Source organism: Choloepus didactylus, chromosome 3 (genome assembly GCF_015220235.1).
Source record: "Choloepus didactylus isolate mChoDid1 chromosome 3, mChoDid1.pri, whole genome shotgun sequence".
Lineage (NCBI taxonomy): Eukaryota > Metazoa > Chordata > Mammalia > Pilosa > Megalonychidae > Choloepus > Choloepus didactylus.
This window is the reverse complement of record NC_051309.1, coordinates 34,364,937-34,385,622: the sequence shown is the minus strand read 5'-3', so window position 1 is coordinate 34,385,622 and position 20,686 is coordinate 34,364,937. Positions and strand designations below refer to the sequence as shown.

The window sequence follows — 20,686 nt, the reverse complement described above, 5'->3', positions numbered from 1 at the left end:
TTAAAGCTGATAGTCACCAACACCAAGTGATTTATGATATACTTTTAGCATTTGCCTTTCAGTTAATTATTCTCCTTTTTCTTTTAAGCACCAGCTGACCCTTTAGTAAAATCAGAGGATTGTGGTTATCTGTCCCCAGAGATTACAACATGTTTTAGCGTGTTGTAATCTCGGCTCAGGTGCCTTCAATCCAGTATATACAATATGCCTCTCATCTTTAGTCATGATGTCATGCTTCAAAGGACACTGTGATAGGAATTTAGTTACTCCATGACAGCTAACCGCCCTGCTAAAATATCCTTAGCCCAAGAAATACATGAAAATCTTAACTCAAAGATGTGACCAAGTTAATGCTCTTTTCATAGCCACTGTGAAACACAGAAAAACAGAGCTTGAGGTTAGTCAGCTATGAAGTAACAATGATCTTGCAAAATGATCACTGAGCTGTCTTCATGTTTTCCCACAAAGTGCATTTTACCAGAATCTAGTGGAAAGGATAAGAGAACAAAAGAGATGATATCTGGGACAAAGTATTCACTATCACATAGAAAGCTAACTGTAACCATTTTGGGTTGTGCATGAGGGTAGCTACAAGAATTCACTGTATTTTATGAGCTAAGTTTTAATAAAGAAATCACAATACAGAATACAAACTCTTAAAATACTTTTTTAAAAAACATTGACTATTGATGTTATATCGTACATTTAATTATGATTCATCTAAAATATATTTTAATAGAAGATTAGACTTTGTTCTCATTCTTACACAGAAAATCTTTAATTTTTTCAACAGATGAATTTTATTTAACTATTATGAATTTTATTATTTTTAATGAAAACTTTCCTGGAATAACCGATCCATAAATCCAAAATTCTAGCTTAATCTGTAATAACACTGCAAAAATTTTGCAATGTATTTTCATTGATCTTGTGTACTATTTTTGCTCCTACAATTATATGTGTGGGTGGTATGGAGTTACTTGTTCTTTGCTATAAACTTAAGAGCTTAGTAAACTTACCTGTTGACAGACTGATTTACATCCAAAATTAAGTTACATTTGTAGATACAGCAATAACACATATATCTTTATTCTTAAGTATATAGACAACTAAGGTGTTTAATTAAAATCAATAGATTTAGAGTCAGAATTAATAATATAGAGCAATTCTTGAGCTTACTTTTACAGATGAGTATACTGAGAAACAGAGCAATTTATGGCAGCCCACAAGGGCTTACTCTTCTGGAAACAGATTGTCATAAATATCAGAATTTTGTGTGTGCTTCTTTGGCATCCATCTTACTTTGGCTAAGCAACTTGCCTCAGTGCAGGCCTAGGGCATAAACTCCCCCAGGCTCAAACCACCCACACACCTTATCCCAAACCCTCAGCTGGTCCTAAGTAATGAGCCAACCATCCCCACCACCCTGGGACCTGTATTCCCATTCCCTTTTCACACTTGTTTGCTTTAAGTAACCAATCCTTGACTCCCATGGGAAATCTAGCTTCCATCCCTGGACCCCGATAATGGCACAAGTCCACAGGTTCCTCTCGCTCTGCTCGTGTGCACCCATCTGCTGGTTGAGCTACTCAAGCTGACCATGCCTCCTGTTGACCCATCACGGCACCCCTCTCTCTTTTGGACCTGTGAGTTACAAACGATCTTTTCTCATGCAGTAAGGCCTTGGTTTCCATTTTGTTGCACCTGACCTTCACCTGGACTCAAATTTAAAATCAACATAACTTAAACCACGATAGATCAGTATCTGAAGACCATGCTCCTGAATGCTGGTTCCCTATACAACGATGAATGCCATTACAAAGTTAGCTTGAAACCTACTTAAATCTAAACTGATAGATTTAATGTAGATGGTTAGTTTGAATTCTTGGAAGAGTAATTATTATTAAGAAGATTTTTTTCCAGTATAAATTTGTTTAATCATATTTTAATGTATTTGCATTCTAGTAATTGGCTAATGACCATTCCCATAGACTAGAATGGAGGAGATTTATTCTTATGGCAAAAAAGGAAAACTTTGATAATTACTTTGAAAATACCATTTAAATATTTAAATATTTCTTTTGCTGTAGGTGAAGCAATCCCTATGGCCAAAACTCAGCCTTCTGCAACATAGTAGTAGTTATCTATGACATATACGATTCATATACAATTGCATGTGACATATTAAGTTCCACTGTAGTCTTTGTATTTATTTACCATTCAAATATAAACTCATTGATAAAAATAATATCATATATATAAGATTATGTTTATAATGGAAAGAAAGAAAAGTATATATTCATGGACTAAAAGTATAATTGTTAATTAATCAAACTTAATGCATAATAAATATGAGTTTATGCCTCAGAAAATCTGTGGTAATAAAAGAAAGTTACATTCTGATTTAATTTTAAAATACATGTATGATTTATGATTTCATATATTTATCTTCTAAATTTCATCTGGTCATTTTGGACCCCAAATTCTATCAAAATTTGTATCTCCAACTGACTTTATCAATGCTTGGGTAAAATACAAAAATGTTCACTGGATGAAAAACCTGCTATATAGCTTTGTCTCTCTTTGAGAATCCACATTGAAACCATCAGCTTTACTAGCAGACAATATTTTAATGCAATGTGATTCCTTCCTTTGCTATGAAATATTCAAAGATTTTTTTTAAATTAAAGAAACTGATATGAAAAAGTTCATATTTTCCAAATGCATTCACAAATTAAGCAAGAGGGAAGCTAATATTAAATTACAACCTCAATATTCAAAACTGTTTTAATGGTTTAAATTTTTCACTCCAATCTTCAAAGTGAAATTTAACACATGTATAGAATCATGATTTCACTCAGTTCTTAACACAGCATAGTTCACAGTTGTTTTTCCTACAGTTCACTTTAAAAACAAATATAGAAATTTTTATATATAAATTATATATATGTAGATATGGTTGAAAATGAATAAAATTGGACCACCATCATAAATTGCTAAATTTGAAAATATTGCAATATAACAAATTCCTATTTTTCTAGGAGGACTTACTTCACCTTTGGAATATTAAGCATTAAGTTGAATCTAAAGTAATAAATTTTAGGAATGAAGACCAGCCATAAAAAATTCAATGATGTGTGAGGAATATAATTCATATAAAAAGAAATGTTAACATTATGATTTTATTGCTTATATAGATGACAAAATAAAAATTTAGAATAATTCAGTTATTTTTAAAATATTCATTTTTTCATATGATTTCTGAGAGCTATATTGGGAACAATTTTTTAAATAAAATGAGTGAATAATTTGACAGACAAGGAAGTTTAGGTACATAAGGAACAGAACTTTCTAACAACTTTGTTCAATTGTGAAACAGAGGACTCCCTGTGATAATGGCCTTCCACTGAAAGATAGCAACACTGAGAGACTGAGTGACAGTTTGTTCCGTGATGGAGTTCATGTCCTGAAGGTATTTTGTGCTAATGTGATTTTATGATTAAAGGGAAGTTTATTATATATTTTAATGTAAACTATCCATTATAATAGTCTGCATAATATTCAATACAATCACATAATTATATTAAACATTTGTTACAATATAATATTAATATAACATTCATTATAATACTCATTATAATATTGTATATAAACATCATGCCTTATATGATTTTAAATAGCAATCACAGAGAGAGCTCATGAGAGGACTGTGCAAGTGGAGAGTGTAATAATTATATGAAGAATTTCTTTTGTAAATTTTGAAGCATAACGATAAAGTAAACACCTGTGGACGAATGAGACAATTTTGGAAGTAGAATATTAACAGTACAGATGAAGCATTTTCACTCTCTGATAGACAAAAACTTATTCTTAAATTCAACACTTTCTTATTCTTCAAAGTTGTAATTTGTGCATTCTCAAGCCAGATAGTAAAAGCCCCTACCCTGGGCCTTAAACCTAGAGTACTACATTATCACGATTATAAAAACAGTGCATTCATTAAGAGTGAATGCCTCTGTCTCTCAGGAACCAGTCCTCACTGCTGATACAATAAGACCCATCACCCTAAACATCTGTGCTTCTAACACAGTTCATGGCCAAGAGAGACACTTCTCCACATCTCTTAAGTACTTGAGGGAAAAAAATGTCGGCCTCTGAATGGCAGGTGTCACACTTATGCAGAATACAGCCATTGCTTCTGAGAGTGGGGGGGATTTGAGTGATTGAAACACTTAGTTAAGGGAAAAGACAATTTAATTCATGTTTCAAATCACAGGAATACTCAAAGTCCTCATGCAAGAAAGCACCATATTCCAGAGTGCTGCACATTCAATTTTTATATTTCTTTGAGCCACCTGGTTGCAGTAGTATGTAGGAATTAATGTAATTCACAACAGATACACATTGTTCAGTATTAAAAAAAGTTAATCTTACTCTTGTAAATATAAATGGAGAGAGAGAGAGGTAGGAAGTTAATATAGAAGTAACATGAATAATGCTTGATACTGGTTGTTTGCATTACTGGTTGGATCTACATATTGCTTTGAGAGATGATTAAAAAAATTACATAAACTCTCATCTCCTCAGTATACAGAATAGCTGTATATTGTGCTTTCTAATTCTATTATCCATATCACTTAACTTCTCTGTTTCCTATTTTCCATCTCTTTTCCTGTATGAGCTGAATTTTGGGTAATTTCTTTAATTATATCATCCATTTCAATAATTACTTCTTTGACTTTGACTAATATGTTATGAAACACATCCATTAAATTTTAAACTTCAGTAATTACATTTATTTTTCATTTCTAAAATTACCTATTGGTATTTGAAAAAAGCTGTTTTCTTCTTTTTGATGATCCTTTCTTCCCTGATTATTTTTGTTTAATTTTTAAAATATTACACATAGGTATTTTATATCTGTACTTTATGAGTTCACAAATTGTACTAGGGAGTCTAAACTAGCTGTTTGCTTTTCTGTTAACTTTTATTCATGATACATTTTTCCCTCATTTGTTGCTAACTTTTTAGAGGATAATTTTTCATTTTTTAATCTGTGAAATTCTGAGGATCAATTATGGGGAATGTTTTTCCTGAGAGAAACATTGTGCTTGCTTCTCTCCCACATGAGGAAGAGCTATCCATCTGGTCCCACTTTTCAGTAATTTCTTAGTTTGCAGTTCACAATTTTACTAAGTTGTAAAATTTGAACTCCAGACCTAAGTGACAGCAGCTTATTCTTGCTTGCAAGTTATCAGAGGAGACTTGTATATTTTTTCTTCCTGTGTCTTCATCAGTTTTGGGTATTATGTATGTTTTGTATTATTCTCCCTACCTGGTAGACTGGTTTAGATTTATCCTCTTGAAATGTATAAACATTTGAAAATATTAATGGTAAATGAACACTTAATAATAGCTCCCTATAAAAATAACCTATACTTACTGCCTAACAACTGAAACTATTGGAATACCATATAGATTGGCATACTTGGGACTGAAAGCTATGTATCTGAAAGTAGTTACTGCTATTAATAATATGTTGCATTGCCTCTATGTAAGAAACACATCATAAGTAATGCAGTATCAGCTTTGAGAGTTTTAAGATTTTATTTTAATATAGGAAATTTATTTCATTATCAAAAACACTCAAAAGGGAATCTGTACAAATTAAAATTGGGAGAAGAATTTATTTTTCTATTATTATATATTATATGCAAAAGTTAGTTTTCTGTTTTTATTTTCCTTAATAACATATTAAATTTGATATTTCATACTTCTTTCTTAGTGATATATGCCCATATTCTTTCTGTGTTCAATGCTGCTGAGGATATAACACCTAGAAAAATTAATCCTTACTTTTAAAGCTTTAAAGGTGGTAGAGGGAGCAAAAATATATTTATGAAGTGGAATAAGATAAATAGCACAGTAATAAAAAATTACTGTTGGAAATAATACATAATGTTAGAGAATTTTAAAAAGTAGGAAGAGGTTGGCATTGGATTATTTGGTTTGGCATTTAGAGGACAAATAAGATCACATTTTTAAAGCCTTTAGATGATTGACAGAGGGTAGAAGGAAAAGTATGGGGGAATAACATAACTTTAAAATTAATATATTTAAAAGGTGGGGGGATTGCAATCTGATGAAAGAATAATCTTGTTAATAAATTAGAAAAATCCAAGTATGCACATGACTTCAACTTGGTTTTTAAATATATATTTAATTTGTCCCTTCCTGCTATGAATAAAAAGGGATATAGGAGAAAAGGTCTAGAATTCTTCAGGAAAAGGTACTGGAAACAAGAAGAAGTCAAGAAAACAACATGTTCTACTAATGAGTGTGAGCCATGTGTGAAAGAGACAAATGTTATTAAATGTACATTCCTATATCTGGACATCTGTTATATGTACTAGGCACTGCGAATTGGAAGTTGGAAGTATTAAAGGTAATTACTGAACTTTCTTCTGGTTTTACTCTCCCACAGAAATCATAACTTCTGGTTTTCTTTCTTTTTTTTTTCCATAGGTGAAAAATTATTATTCATTGTATGTAGCTGATAATTACTAATGCCAATATATAAAACACATTAAATCTACATATGCTGATTTGTGAGCCCCTAGAATGTTGCACTGCAGATATTCTATACTCAAATATTGATTGGCTGTCTAAACAGTCTTTCCAATCTTATGTTTAGCTTCTTCCTGTATTGTATCTCATTATCAGTTTTGCATTCATATGGCCTGTGACTATCTGTCTAATATCAGTAGTTCTGTTTTTGCTTAACTCTTGGCATAATTTTCAATGAAGTGGACATCTTTAGAAAGGCAAAACTAAATAATAAGATTGATGTAGGAATGCACTATAACATATTGATTACCGGGAATGGATTTTGAAGTTTATGAAATCTGATTCTGACCAAGGCTTTGTCACTTATAGGTTTGTGTTCTCATTCCATAGAAACCCTGATTAGAAAGATAATAATAATACCATGTCACTGAGAAGTTGTGAAAATTCAATGAGGTATATTGTTCAGAAAATATTTAGCATAGTGCTTAGTCTATAGGAGTTGTTGTTTATGGAACCAGCATCAGTTATAAGAATTCTGTCTTAGAATTACCTGTTTTTCAATGAATTCAAGGACGTGAAGTTATCCAAGTTGATGCCTGCTGCCTGAGTGAATTCAGAAGAAATTCCAAGAACAAAAGGTAACTTGCAACTTGTTTCCATGCACCTTAAATTGTCTAGTCTCTTTCAGATTGGCAACATCAACTCCACATCTGGACAGCTCACATATAAACAGTGATGTGTTCTCTCTCCTGAAGAGCTGGCATTCTCTCTGTGCCTCTTTCCAAGCTCCCTGACTCAGTGCTTATTTTCTTTGAAGAAGGCTTCTCTGAATTTGCTTTTGCAACACAAAGGTAAAGCCCTGTGGGGAGTCATGCTGAGTTCTGCTTAGTGAGAGGCAGGAAGTAAGCTGGATACTTTTTGTATACTAAAGTAAACAGCATGGTCTTAAACAAAGCTTCTAAAGCATGCTACTCTGAGTTTTTACTTCAAGAAAGATATAAAGCAGGCACCTTTATATAAACTTTATGGGTGGTACTCTAGCCTGAATAGGTCTTTGGCTTTCCAGAATTGAAGATGAATTAAAGTAGACTGTCCCAAGTCTTACTCATTATTCTTTTGGTGGCCAATAGTGTTAAATACTTCAAGTTAATTATATAAATATAGCATGTAATAAAATTATAGAATTCCTCCATTCACTCCCTTTTTATACGGTTCATGACTTTATCCACTTTAATTAAAGATTTAATATTAGTACCTTGCCACCACCTTATAAATTACAAAAGAAGTACATACATTTGTATTAATTGATAAATGGGAAACATGCTTGATTTTTCCTTTTCCTTATAAAATTCTCCTTTGCTGAATTAAACTGTGGGCAGGATTATGGACCATGCTGTTTAATCTATTGAGGAAAATATTTTAGTCCTTTTTGGTCTATAAACCAATAAATTTCTCTTACTACTTTACTTTCAATGGTAGTTTTCAAAATGTATAACTTGGCCAATGACTGTTACTAAATATACAAATATAAGAATGTTTTTGCATGTGGGAAAGCAAATGAATGTCAACGATGTAGAGAGTTGAAAAAGGGATGGTATGCAGGAAAAAACATAATTAAAGCAAACTGGAGTCTATGGTCAACAGTAACATTGTAATATACCTCCATTAAATGTAACAAAGGCAATATGCCAATGCTAAATGTATATGAGAGGGGGATATAGGGGAGGAATATGGGATTCTTGGTAGTGGTGTTATTTGCTGTCTTTACTAGTATATTGTATTGTATGACATGTTATTTTTCTTTTTATCATTTTTTTCCTTACTGCTAAAAAAAAAACAATTTTTCTTGTAGTAATCAATATGTTCAAGTGCTGATTGTGGTGATAAATGTACAACTCTATGATGATACCATGAACAACTGATTGTACACTGTGGATAAATGTATGGTATGTGAATATAACACTATAAAATTTTAGGAAAATATATATATAGGAGTAAAAGTGTTGGAGAAAACATGGTGAGAGGGATGTACCTATCTACCTGTTGATGAGCAGGTAGAATGGTGAAGCCTTTCTGAAGGTCAGTGTGGTTGTTCCACAAAAAGTTAAGTACGTGGGGACCAAAAGGTCCTGCAATCTCATTATGGGGTATGTCATTTGAAGATCTGAGAGCAGAGACATGAATGAACATTTGCAAACGGGTGTTCATGGAGGCAGTAAACATGATTTGCAAAGGGTGCAGATGACCTAAGGGTACATTAACTGAAGAATGGAATGGTGTACTGTGGTGTATGCATACAGTGGAACATTGAGCAACTACAAGAAGGAGTGAAGCTGTGAGACACACAACGAAGTGAATGGATCCTGTACACAGTATTTGAGTGAAGTTCACCAGAAGTAAAGGCAAACACTTTAATGCCTCACCAATATGGACTAACTACAATGTGTAAACTCAGGATTGAATCTTAGAACATAGCCTAATGTGGACATAATTATTGTAATAGTCCCTAGATTGTAAGCTCTTATAGCAGTTAACTCTATTCCTGAATTGTAATGCCTATCTCTAAACTTTGAGATGCTGATCCCCTAGTGTATAACCTGATTGGTCTCTGGAACAATGCGTATCTCTGAGACACCTGAAACTCAGAGCTAGAGCTCAGCAGATATGAATGTCAGTATTAGTGCATACAGCCACTGTTAAAAAAAAAAAAAAAAAAAGCTGAAAAAGAGCCCAAACTTCAATTAGTGATATGAATGAAGCAGGTCTGGTTAAGACCAGGGCAAGCCAGGCCAAAGGGTAAAGGTTGAAACTGACTGTGTTTTAAAACTTCAACTTCCATATGAGACCAAGGGAAGAGATATCTATTTGGTATAGGGTCTAAATTTTCTAAACGGTACAACTCTACAGTCGATTTGTTCAAACACCACAATTGCATGGAACTTTGAATAGGAAGTGAGATACGGTAGGTTAGTATAGGCTGGAGTGAAATAGTGACACATCACAAAATAATTTGGGCAGATAATAAAAAATATATTTACAGCCTACCCCTCCTCAGCCCCGAGGATCTGGGGGAAGGTGCGGATGTGTTGGACATCCTCACTTGGATTGGTGTTGATGTTGTCACAAACATTGAGACTGGCAGTTTGATGTGCTGAGCCCTCGATCATGGGACTTGCCCTTATGAAGCTTGTTACTACAAAGGAGAGGCTAAACTTGCATATAATTGTACCTAAGAGTCTCCCCCTGAGTACCTCTTTGTTGCTCAGATGTGGCCCTCTCTCTCTCTAACTGAGCCATCTTCATAGATGAACTTGCTGCCCTCCCCACTACGTGGGACCCAACTCCCAGGGTTGTAAATCTCCCTGGCAATGCAGAATATGACTCCTGGGGATGAATGTGGACCCAGAATCGTGGGACTGAGAGTATCTTCTTGACCAAAAGGGAGATGCAAAATGAGACGAAATAGTTTCAGTGGCTGAGAGATTTCAAATGGAGTCGAGAGGTCACTCTGGTGGACATTCTTATGCACTATATAGATAACACGTCTTAGGTTTTAATATATTGGAATAGCTAGAAGTAAATACCTGAAACTACCAAACTCCAACCCAGCAGTCTGGACTCCTGAAGACAATTATATAATAATGTAGATTACAAGGGGTGACAGTGTGATTGTGAAGACCTTGTGTATCACACCCCCTTTATCTAGTGTATGGATGAGTAGAAAAATGCGGATAAAAACTAAAGGACAAATGGGGTGGGATGGGGGGGGATGATTTGGGTGTTCTTTTTTCACTTTTATTTTTTATTCTTGTTCTGGTTCTTTCTGATGTAAGGAAAATATTCAAAGATAGATTGGGGTGATGAACGCATAACTATGTTATCATATTGTGGACAGTGGATTGTATATCATGGATGATTGTATGGTGTGTGAATGTATTTCAATAAAACTGAATTTAATTAAAAAAAATGTAATGGAATGATTAAGCTCCGTTATAAAGATTCAATCAGGTAAGAAGGAGAGAATTTTTGCGTCCCATAGTTCATAAACATGCTCAACTTCTTACCTCTTCTTACAATATGGTAGAAACAATGTCACAACAGAAAATGATTCGGGGCATAAATTTTGGCAGAAATGCCCTCTCTCTTACTATCCATTTTCAATTTCTCTGGACTTTTAGAAGATCAGGAATGTAGTGAGTAATTTTCATTTAAAAAAAGAAACTTGGACTGAGTTCTTAGACACTACTTTCTATTTGTAACTGAAAATAGGACTTTGGATATAATCACATCTTTCTAAATTCTCATTGAAAGAGGAAAAATAAAGCCAGTTTTGACCAGACATTGTTTAAGGGCTTAATTAATCTAACAGTGACTCAATTAATATTTGAAATGGTTAAAAAAAATTAGCTACACAAGGTACATTTGTCCATTTATTTCACACTCAGCCCATGCTATGAGTCAGACTCTCTTCCATCAGGCACTGAGGGTACAATAATGAACAATATGGTCTCTTGAACATGAGTTTATATTTTAGAGGGAATGTAGACAGTGGACACATATTCGATCAACTAATACAACCTTGCATGTCTTGACATGAGTGCCAAAGAGAACAAAACAGATTAAAATTATAAAGAGTAATATCCTCCATTAACACATATTCTTTGATGAAATAAATTTTAGTTTTATTTTACATTTTTAAAAGTAAAATGTGAGGAAAATAACCCTGGAAGTTGCCAAGTCCCTTTCAAGGGTTCACTGGGCAGTGCTGACATTTTTGGCAAGATAATTCTTCAGTAAGAGGGGCTGTTTTGTGCATTATAGGATTTTTAGCAGCATCCCTAACCTCTTCTACCAGTTCCAGTGCAATACTTCTTTCTAGTTGTGACAACCAAAAATGTCTCCAGATAGTGCCAAATCTCCCACCTCCCCATTGAAAGCCACTGTGCTAAGTTGTTATGTACACTTGACCTCTTATTTTCTCATGAGTATACAGTGAAGTTTTCTAAAGACTACATGATGTTGAATATCTCAACACAACAGATTATTTTGTCTGTCTGAAAGCGTTTTAATTTTGGCTTCAAATTTAAAATCTATTTTGTCCTCCCCTCCCCATAGCATTTAAAGAAATTGTTCCATTGAATTATAACTTCCTTTTTTTTTAATTGGTGATAATTCTATGGTTTCTCTTATCATTGTTATCTTGTAAGTTATGAGCTCACACCACTAACGTTCCCACATGCTTTTACGTCTCTGTATTTTTGGTTTCCAGAAGGTTGATTGGGGTGCCTGGGTATGATTTTCTTTGTATTTATCTATTGGGGATTGGTAGACTTACTAGATCATATACATATCTGATAAGGGTTTCATATCCAGAATATATAAAGAAATCTTCCTAATCAGCACAAAAATGGGAAACAACCCAATTTAAAAATAGGCAAAAGACTTGAATAGACATTTATCCAAAGAAGATACACGAATGGCTGATAAGCAAATGAAAAGATGCTCAACATCACCAGCCATGGGGGAAGGCAAATCAAAACCGCAATGAGATTCAATTTCATACCCCCTAAAATGCCTACAATTTAAAAGAAAAAAAAATGGAAAATAACAAGTGTTGGAGAGGATGTGGAGAAATACGTAGATTATATGTTCAAATGCTCCCCTCTCAGTTTAAACTTTCTTGAACATACTATTTAAAATAGCAATTCTCATTACCTTATATTCTCTACATTTATTGCAACTTACAGCTACTGATTAATATCTGGTACTTGATCCTGTATTTGTTTATTTACTCATTTTATTTCTTAATCACAAGAATATTAGCTCTGTGCAAGAAGAATATTTTTGTTTTGTTCATTGTTGAAACCATAGTACATATAACCATAATCAACACCAAGAAGGCATTAGTAAATCTTTGGTCAAAAATTTAACTAGTGTATTTATTCATAAATAACTTTTATACATTTTTATAATAGGTTGAATACAATTGCAAGAATTAGTAATTTCAGCAAAGTTTCATTTAACTGTCTTCAAATAATGTCAAAATTACAGTGCTTCCCATGGGTGAAAACTCCTTCCATGTTTAGTGAGACATGCTTAATTTAGAAAAACTTAGGAAGAAATATTAGCTTGGAAGTTGTCACAAACGCCTATAAATTTTCTTAACCATAGAAACTTGTTAGAGTCCCCAGCGAGCACCTTCATCATTAAAATTACTTACAGGAGAGAATGAGTGACAAATTGATCATTAAAGACTCTCAAGGGAAGCCAGTATAAATTAAATCTTTTTGTACTTCCAAATCCTTAGAGACAGAAGACTGTGAACATATGACATGTAAGGGTATGTTAGGATTCTTCAGAGAAACAGAACCAACAGGATTCTTTTATATATACATATACACATGTATACATATGCTTATATAAGATTTATTATAGGAATTGGCTCACATGTCCATTGGAGTTGGCAAGCTTGAATTCCACAGGACAGATACAAGTTGGAAACACTAGTGAAGGTAAAGATTTAATTCCCTAGAGGAAGATGGGTGCCCAAAGTAGAGGCAAAAATTCTTATTTCTCATTGTATAAATATTTAGGTCTGCCTTTAAGATCTGCAATTGATTGGATAAGGGAACTCCCATAATTTCTGAGGGCAATCTTTTCTGTTGATTGTAGATGCAATCAACTGACAATAGATGCAAATCCATCCATGAAATGCCCTCACAGTCACAGTCAAGATGGTGTTTATTTGACCAAACATCTGGACACCATAACCTAGCCAATCTGGGCACCATAACCTAGCCAAGTTGCTACATTAAATTAACCATCACAGTCCACCCCTTGTCAACTTGCCACCCATACACTTCTCCTTAAGCTGTACTTAAATTTCAAATAAAGAAAATGGCATAGTCATACTTTCACCTAACATAATTCAACAACCTTATGAACCAGAAACACACTAAATGATCCCCTAGAATAGGATATAAGTCCTTGGTGGATAGTCACTCTTATACTTGATATTCTGTAACTTAAATACTATGATGTACACTTAATATAGTTTATGTTTTATGATAAGGGGATGAAAAAGGGAAGAAAACAAAACAAAGAAATTTGCTTTATTTATATATACAAACACAAACACATTCATAATACAAAAAAGAAATAGTCATAACCATTACAGTCCTCATTTCTGCAACTGCCATAGCTAGTATTTGTAACTACCTTCTTCCAGTAATGATTCCATATCCCCTTTACTCTCAGCAAGCACCTCAGTTTGTCGTGGATCTTGTCCTGGTGGGATGACCCAAACCTTCATTTCTGAAGGTTCTTGGACATTAGTAGTCCTGCCTGGATAGGGTAGTTGTGGTTTTTCCATTGACTTTAATCACAGGACATGACATTACTAAAACACACTCTAAGGGATTTACTATATATCAGGCATATTCTTCTTTACCTCTGTTGTGTAGTAGCAATCCACTTTTCCATTGGTAATTAGGATCAATCACCATCAATCACCAGGCAGTATAATAACTCCTTTTTTTGTTGATTCAGAGGCATGAGGAACCCAAAGTGGTTGGGTGGTGGTAAGCTTCAATGTGATCATTGTTGTTGCTTCCAGTGGAAACAACCCGTCCTTTTGGAATTAAGAACTCTAGACAAGCAGAGTATAAGTTCACAGAGATGGAAGCAAATATTTTTCTAGGGGATCTCTAGGAGTAATAATGAGTTCTACCCTTGATTCTTGGACCCATGAATCCTGGTTATGGGAGAAATAGAACCATAGAGAGGATGCTGATTTAGAGCATACCCAGACTCTTGGAGAACACGGCCTCAGCCCTGAAAGGTATTTCTACCCATTTGAAGCTACTGTTGAATCTTCAGAAGACCAATCCACTGTTCTATTGATTCACTTCCAGCATGATGGGGAACATGGAAAGACCAGTGAATTCCATGGACATAGGCCCACTGCTGCACTTCATTAGCTGTGAAGTGAGTTCTTTGATCAGAAGCAATGCTGTATGGAATATCAAGATGATGGAAAAGGCATTCTGTGAGTCCACAGGTGGTAGTTTTGGCAAAACATTAGATGCAGGGAAGGTAAACACATGTCCAGATCATGTGACTACTCCAGCAAAAACAAAAGGCTTGCCCTTCCGTATTGGAAATGGTCCAATGTAATCAACATGCTACCAGATGACAGGTTGATTACCTCGAGGAAGACTGCCACATCATGGACTAATTATTGGTCCTTGCTTCTGGCTGCTTGGGCACTCAACAGTGGCTGTAGCCAGGTCAACCTTGTTAAGTGGAAGTCGATGTTGCTGAACGCATACATAACCTCCATCCTTACCACTATAGCTACTTTTTTCTTGAGCCCACTGGGAAATGACAAGAGTGACTGGAAAAAAGGCTCACTGGTATTCACAGAGCAGGTCATCCAATCCATTTGATTAAAATCATCCTCTGTTGAAATCACCCCCATTGTGTGAATTAACATGGTACACAATGATTTAGCCTGATAATGTATATACCTCTTCCATTTGATAATAAAGTATAGCTGTGCACATCTTACCTTATAACATGGTGGATCAGACAACACCCAGTTCTTGATAGACAACTCAGTTCTCATGATAATTTTATGACTCATGATTACATTTTACGTCTTTATTAAGCCATAATAGAAGGGAAAAAGTTTTATTTTCTCAATAGGAGAGTAGTTATTGGCAAAGTATGACAGGGTTTTGATCCAAAATCCTAAGGGTCTGTGATGTGATTCTCATATAGGGGCTTGCCAAAGGCTCCAAAGGGCATCTTTATTTGCAACTGACATTTTACCCACCATTGAATCTACTGGATCATATGGCCCAAGTGGAAAAGCAGATTGCAAGGCAGTCTGGGCTTGGTGCAGAGTATACTAAAACTAGTGGCATTTCAGATCACTTGGTAAATGGGTCAGAGTGGTACACCCAAATGAGGAATATATTGCCTCCAAACAGAGAGAGGCCGACTAGGCATTGTGACTCTTTTTGTGAAAGGAATATCCAGATGCAACAGCTTAGAAAGATATCCTAGAAAGGATCTCTTGGAAAGAATAGCTTGATATGTCTTACACACTGGGATAATTTAAAATTGTGGTGATGGTGTCACATATCCATGAATATACTAAAAGACATTTATATGGGCAAGTTTTATATAGCATATTAGTAATATCTCAATAAATCTGTTTTAAAAGATTGACATATATGAAAAACAGTACCTAGAAACAAATTAAAACTCTATTCTTTCAAAACAACATTAAATACATTAAAAAATAAAACAAGATATGAAATAAACAGAAATCAAAAGTAGGAAAAACTCAGGTGAAATGATAAAATTCAGGTAATGGTTAAAATGATATATTTGTAAACCCAGAAAAGATGATTGTACTAGAAGAAACATAAGCAATAATAGATTAAAAAAAATAACCCTGTAAAAGAGATAGGAGAAAACAAACTTAAGAAAAGAACTAAAAGAAAAATTAATTAATCAATTAATTAATTAATACAAACAAAAAGGATTTGAGAGAAAGTGACATATTGAAGTTGGGCAAGAAGACCCAAAGAATGGATAGTAGCAATTTCAGAAGAATAAAACCTGAGAAAGGAAATAGAATAAACTCTAAAATTATAATTCAAGAAAACTTCCCTGGGGAAAAACACTTGAAATGACAAATTACTGAAGAAGGACATCTCATACTGGATAATTTTGATCCAGAAAAATCAACACTAATTTTACAATAGTAAAATTTTTGGACTGAAGATAAAGGAAAAGAAAACTTTGGGGCACTGAGGAAAATAAAGTGACTAGTAAGGGAAAAAAAAACTGATATTATTAGACCTTTGGCAATGATGCTTTATTTTAAAAAATAATGGAGTATCATATTGCAAATGCTTAGCAAAAGAATATATGGGCCTAATATTTTGTACCCAGTAAAACTGACGTTTAAGTGCAAAAAGCATAGTCAAACTGGTTTCAATATTGAAGAATTTAGGAATAAATTTATCCAGAATTTCTTCCTGAGTAACCTGACAAGAATCCAAAAAGAAGGAAAACATTGTAGACAGTAAATCCCTCCCCACCAAATGGAAAAATTTAGGGACTGGTTTCCAGATCTTAGACAAGGGTGGCAACCTGAAAAATGTGCAGTAATCCACAAGGCTATTATGTTTAGAAAAAAGGACAGGGTGATGTTTTTCCTGACTATATCCTAAATTTCAGGCAAACCTTTTCTGATTACCAGTACTTCAGTTAATGCCATAAAGCAAAACAGAGTCTTAATACACCATCAGCTTGAAACCTAAACACTCACATATCCACACAATATCTTACTCTAGCAAACAGTTCAATCTGCCAGAATTGCCTTACTACATTATCTCTGCTGCTTTCACTTTTCTGACCCAATATATTATAGAAAACGAAAAGTCTAGGCCATCTTAAGTAAAATGAAACCAAAAAATAAATAGATGTAATCAAATAAACGTGAACATGAGAACATCTTGTTCTTTAATATCACAGGTTTTTGATAATGTTTTATAACATGAACAATATTTAAAATACAGCCATTTAATATATATATAAATTGCAGAGAATATGTATAAATATTACACATGTAAGAGCATGTAAAAGCCAACATAGAAATAACTTGTTAAAAAAGAGCTTTATAGTAAATTTTCAAAGCACTTAAAAAAAAAACTGAAAATAAGCTTTATTACATCAAGTGAGAAATACACACCAAGATGAAAACAGTTTTAGCCATTTTTTCCAGACATTTTGATCAACTTACTGGGAAACACAGAACTGAAATCTACATACAGGCTCAGTGTGAAAATTTTGTTAGTTATGATAGGGTATTCTGTATTTATAACTTGTGTACTTTTTAATTGACTTCAAAGCACTAATAGTCATGCAAATGCTTAAGCAAAAATGAAGTTAAATTAAGCAGTATTAGTTTAACTGTATTGCCAAACCGTAACTGTATTGCCAGACTGGAACTGACTACTAAGTAAAGTGTGCTATCAGTATTTACTAAAAAGAGAATCCTTAGAGTTTTATTAACTTATGAAAAAGAACAAAGAACAATAGAGGTAACATGTACTCAAAAGAGAAGAAGAAAGTGAGATACTGGTATCTTGGAGTCACACTACAGTTTGATGATAGGTAACTTTTCCATGCATGTATATATTATACTATTAAATATTTAATAATTGTATATTAAATATTATATATGTATGTACATATATATTTATTTAATCAATGCTTAAGGAAAAAACAAAACAAAACAAAACAAAAAACTCCGTTCTTCCTAACCTAATCAACTGCAAAATCTCTTCTCAGGCTTAAAGTCTAGGTTCAGAGCCTAGTGAACCACGGGAAGGAAACAAGGAGAAATAAAAAATTGTTAGCAGTTTGAAAACAAGAGTTTCATCTGAACAGGGGAGATGAACTGTAACTTCTCACCTTGTAAGCAGATGGAAAGCCTTCAAAGCTAAGGAGGCGGCTAGGATCTGCAGCATTCCGTTCTGTTTCAGCCAAGCACTTGGGAACCAGTCCTCTGTGGAGAATGATGCCAGCCTTTAGCCTCTCCACGGCACTCTTGCTCCCCGCATAGGTGAGTCTGATCTCTCCTCCCAGCTCTTCAGTGATGGCCAGCAGCTCAGCATATTCGCTTTGGGGTATCTGGTTGTTCCAGTTCCCTGGATGTAGCCAAGGGATGATGGTCCATAGTCACTCAGCAGTGGCAGGCGGTACCATGAGGACATTGCCGTGCTGGTAGAAGGACACTGGACACTTCCAGCCATGCTTTTTCTTTCCTTTTTTTTTTCTTTTCCGGCATTATAGGTATAGTTTATTCCTCCGGACATTACACGTTAACTTTCCTGCTGGGAACCAGTGCCTCAAGTTCTGCCTGGCGGCCTCTCCCTGGTCATCAGGACAGCCGCAGGTTCCTCTGCACGGAACCAGCCTGGAGACCCAGGCACAATCCTCTTCTCCGTGGCCTGGCTGCGCCCGCCTTGCTCCCAGCCTAATATACCCACACTGTGGCAAAGGGTAAAGGTATGGGGGCTATTTGCATGGTCTGCCCGGGACGGGCATCATGGCCTTACAGGGACTCCTCGGTGGACAGCAGGAACGGGTTGATGTACTTGAAGCCATCAAACTCAGACTGTCCTACCCCTTTTATGGTGTACTCACCATCCGGGATCAGCTCCACAGGCTCACTGGTGAACTGCATGTCGAAGTTGTCCAAGCTGTAGTGATCGGTTATCTGTGGCTGGAAGGGAGTGAGGGCCTGCTTCTTCTCCAGCAGGTCCCAGTCCATGCTGCGGAAGACGGCATGAGACTTGAGGTCTGAAAACCCCAGACCTCAAGTAGGCAGCCGAGCCTCTATTTGGGATTCTTATTTAAAAAAAAAAAAAAAGTCTTTCAGGATGTTGGAGCCTTTGCTCAAGAGGAACAGGGAGATCTGGATGGGTTTCTCCAGGATAACTTGGAATTGGTAGTCCTCTGTGCTCATGTCAAGGTTGTTGGTGATGATGTCCAATGGAGAGCATCCGACTGCCATCTCAAATATCAGGACACCCAGAGCCCACCAGTCCACGCTGAACCCGTCCTCCTCCCCGCTAAAGATCTCCGGGGTGAGGTAGTTCGGGGTCCTACAGAAAGTGCTCATCATGTCTCCTGGACCCAGACCTTCCTTGCGCATGCTGTAGCCTGTTAGCTTGATGTGCCTGTCCGCGTCAAGCAGGACATTGTCCAGTTGCACGTTTCGTAGGTGATCCCCTGCTGGTTCAGGAAGTTCAGGGCGATGCAGATCTCCGTGGCTTAGAGCCTGGCATGCCCCTCCGGAAGCTTCCACTGTCTCTGCATGTGGAACATGAGGTCCCCCCCGATGACATACTCTTTGACCGAGAACAACCGACTTATCTTCTGGAAGCAGGAGTAAATTTATCCAGCAGTTCTTCCTGAGTAATCTAGAAAACAAGCTTTAGACAACCAAAGTGATGAAGGTGATACTGCCATAAAACTGGTGCAAACATTGTATGTATTGTTACATGTGGAACTACGATTATATGGAAGTAAGAATGTAATTTGTTGTATCTGCTAGTGAAGTTGAAATCATGCAATTATTAAAGGAGAGATTAGGAAGACTGAATGGGAAAAAATGTTTTTGCGGTAATCATATTGATGATGTTAGTATTATTGTTCTTTGAGTCCATTGTTGAGTACATGGTGAGATAAAGTCAATGAGTACTTACGGAATACTCACATTTTATCATCATGCATACATATCCTTGAAAACCAGGATATTCAATGTCAGGGAAAATACATATATTCTGACGTAATATAGAAGTGGTTAAGCAAACATTATGTAGTCTAGAAATTGAAATAGAGTATTAGTATGAACTGATGAGCTATTTAATATTTAATTTTTCCAACTCTGTCCACTAAAAGTGGCAATAGCAATGAACATCCCTAACTATTTAAGGAATGAAAGAAATTATTTAAAATATTGTCATGCAAAATAGAAAGGAAGCTATGAAATACAGTAAGGGTCATATAAAGAGGACTCAGGAGCAAAATTGAAGAGAATATCATTCATCAAAGAGGAGATAATTTAAGCTTCAATAATTTAATAATTGTAATGAATAAAAACCCATCAAACACCTTTTTAATTCCATCAGTTCTTATTTATACAAAAATTCCTAATGGAATCAACTATAGGAAATGAATTCTTTAACTTGAAAATTGGTAAATAAAGGGAAATGATCAAGCATGCATCCTGCCTTTCCTATATGAACTTCCCCTATGGAGACCAAATGGTAGAAGACAGGAAGGAAGTACATCATTATAGAATCATTCTAGCTAGTAAATGAAAAAGATATGATAGAATTAAAATATCACCATTTTGCAACCCTAATAAACAAATGTATCTATGCAGTGAGCTGGAAATGCTCAAATACTAAAATACTGTGTATCAAATGCATCCTGATGAAAGAATGCAACACATTATCTTGCCAAAGTAATCATATATATGTCTAATTAATATTCTATACATAGCTGCCAAATTGCAGGAAATATGGAG

General features: G+C 35.0%; 1 pseudogene; it reads right to left on the bottom strand.

Annotated features, from left to right (window-relative positions):
• Positions 1-18,575: 18,575 nt before the first annotated feature.
• Positions 18,576-19,542, bottom strand: LOC119528578 (annotated as a pseudogene).
• Between the last annotated feature and the right edge of the window lie 1,144 nt (positions 19,543-20,686).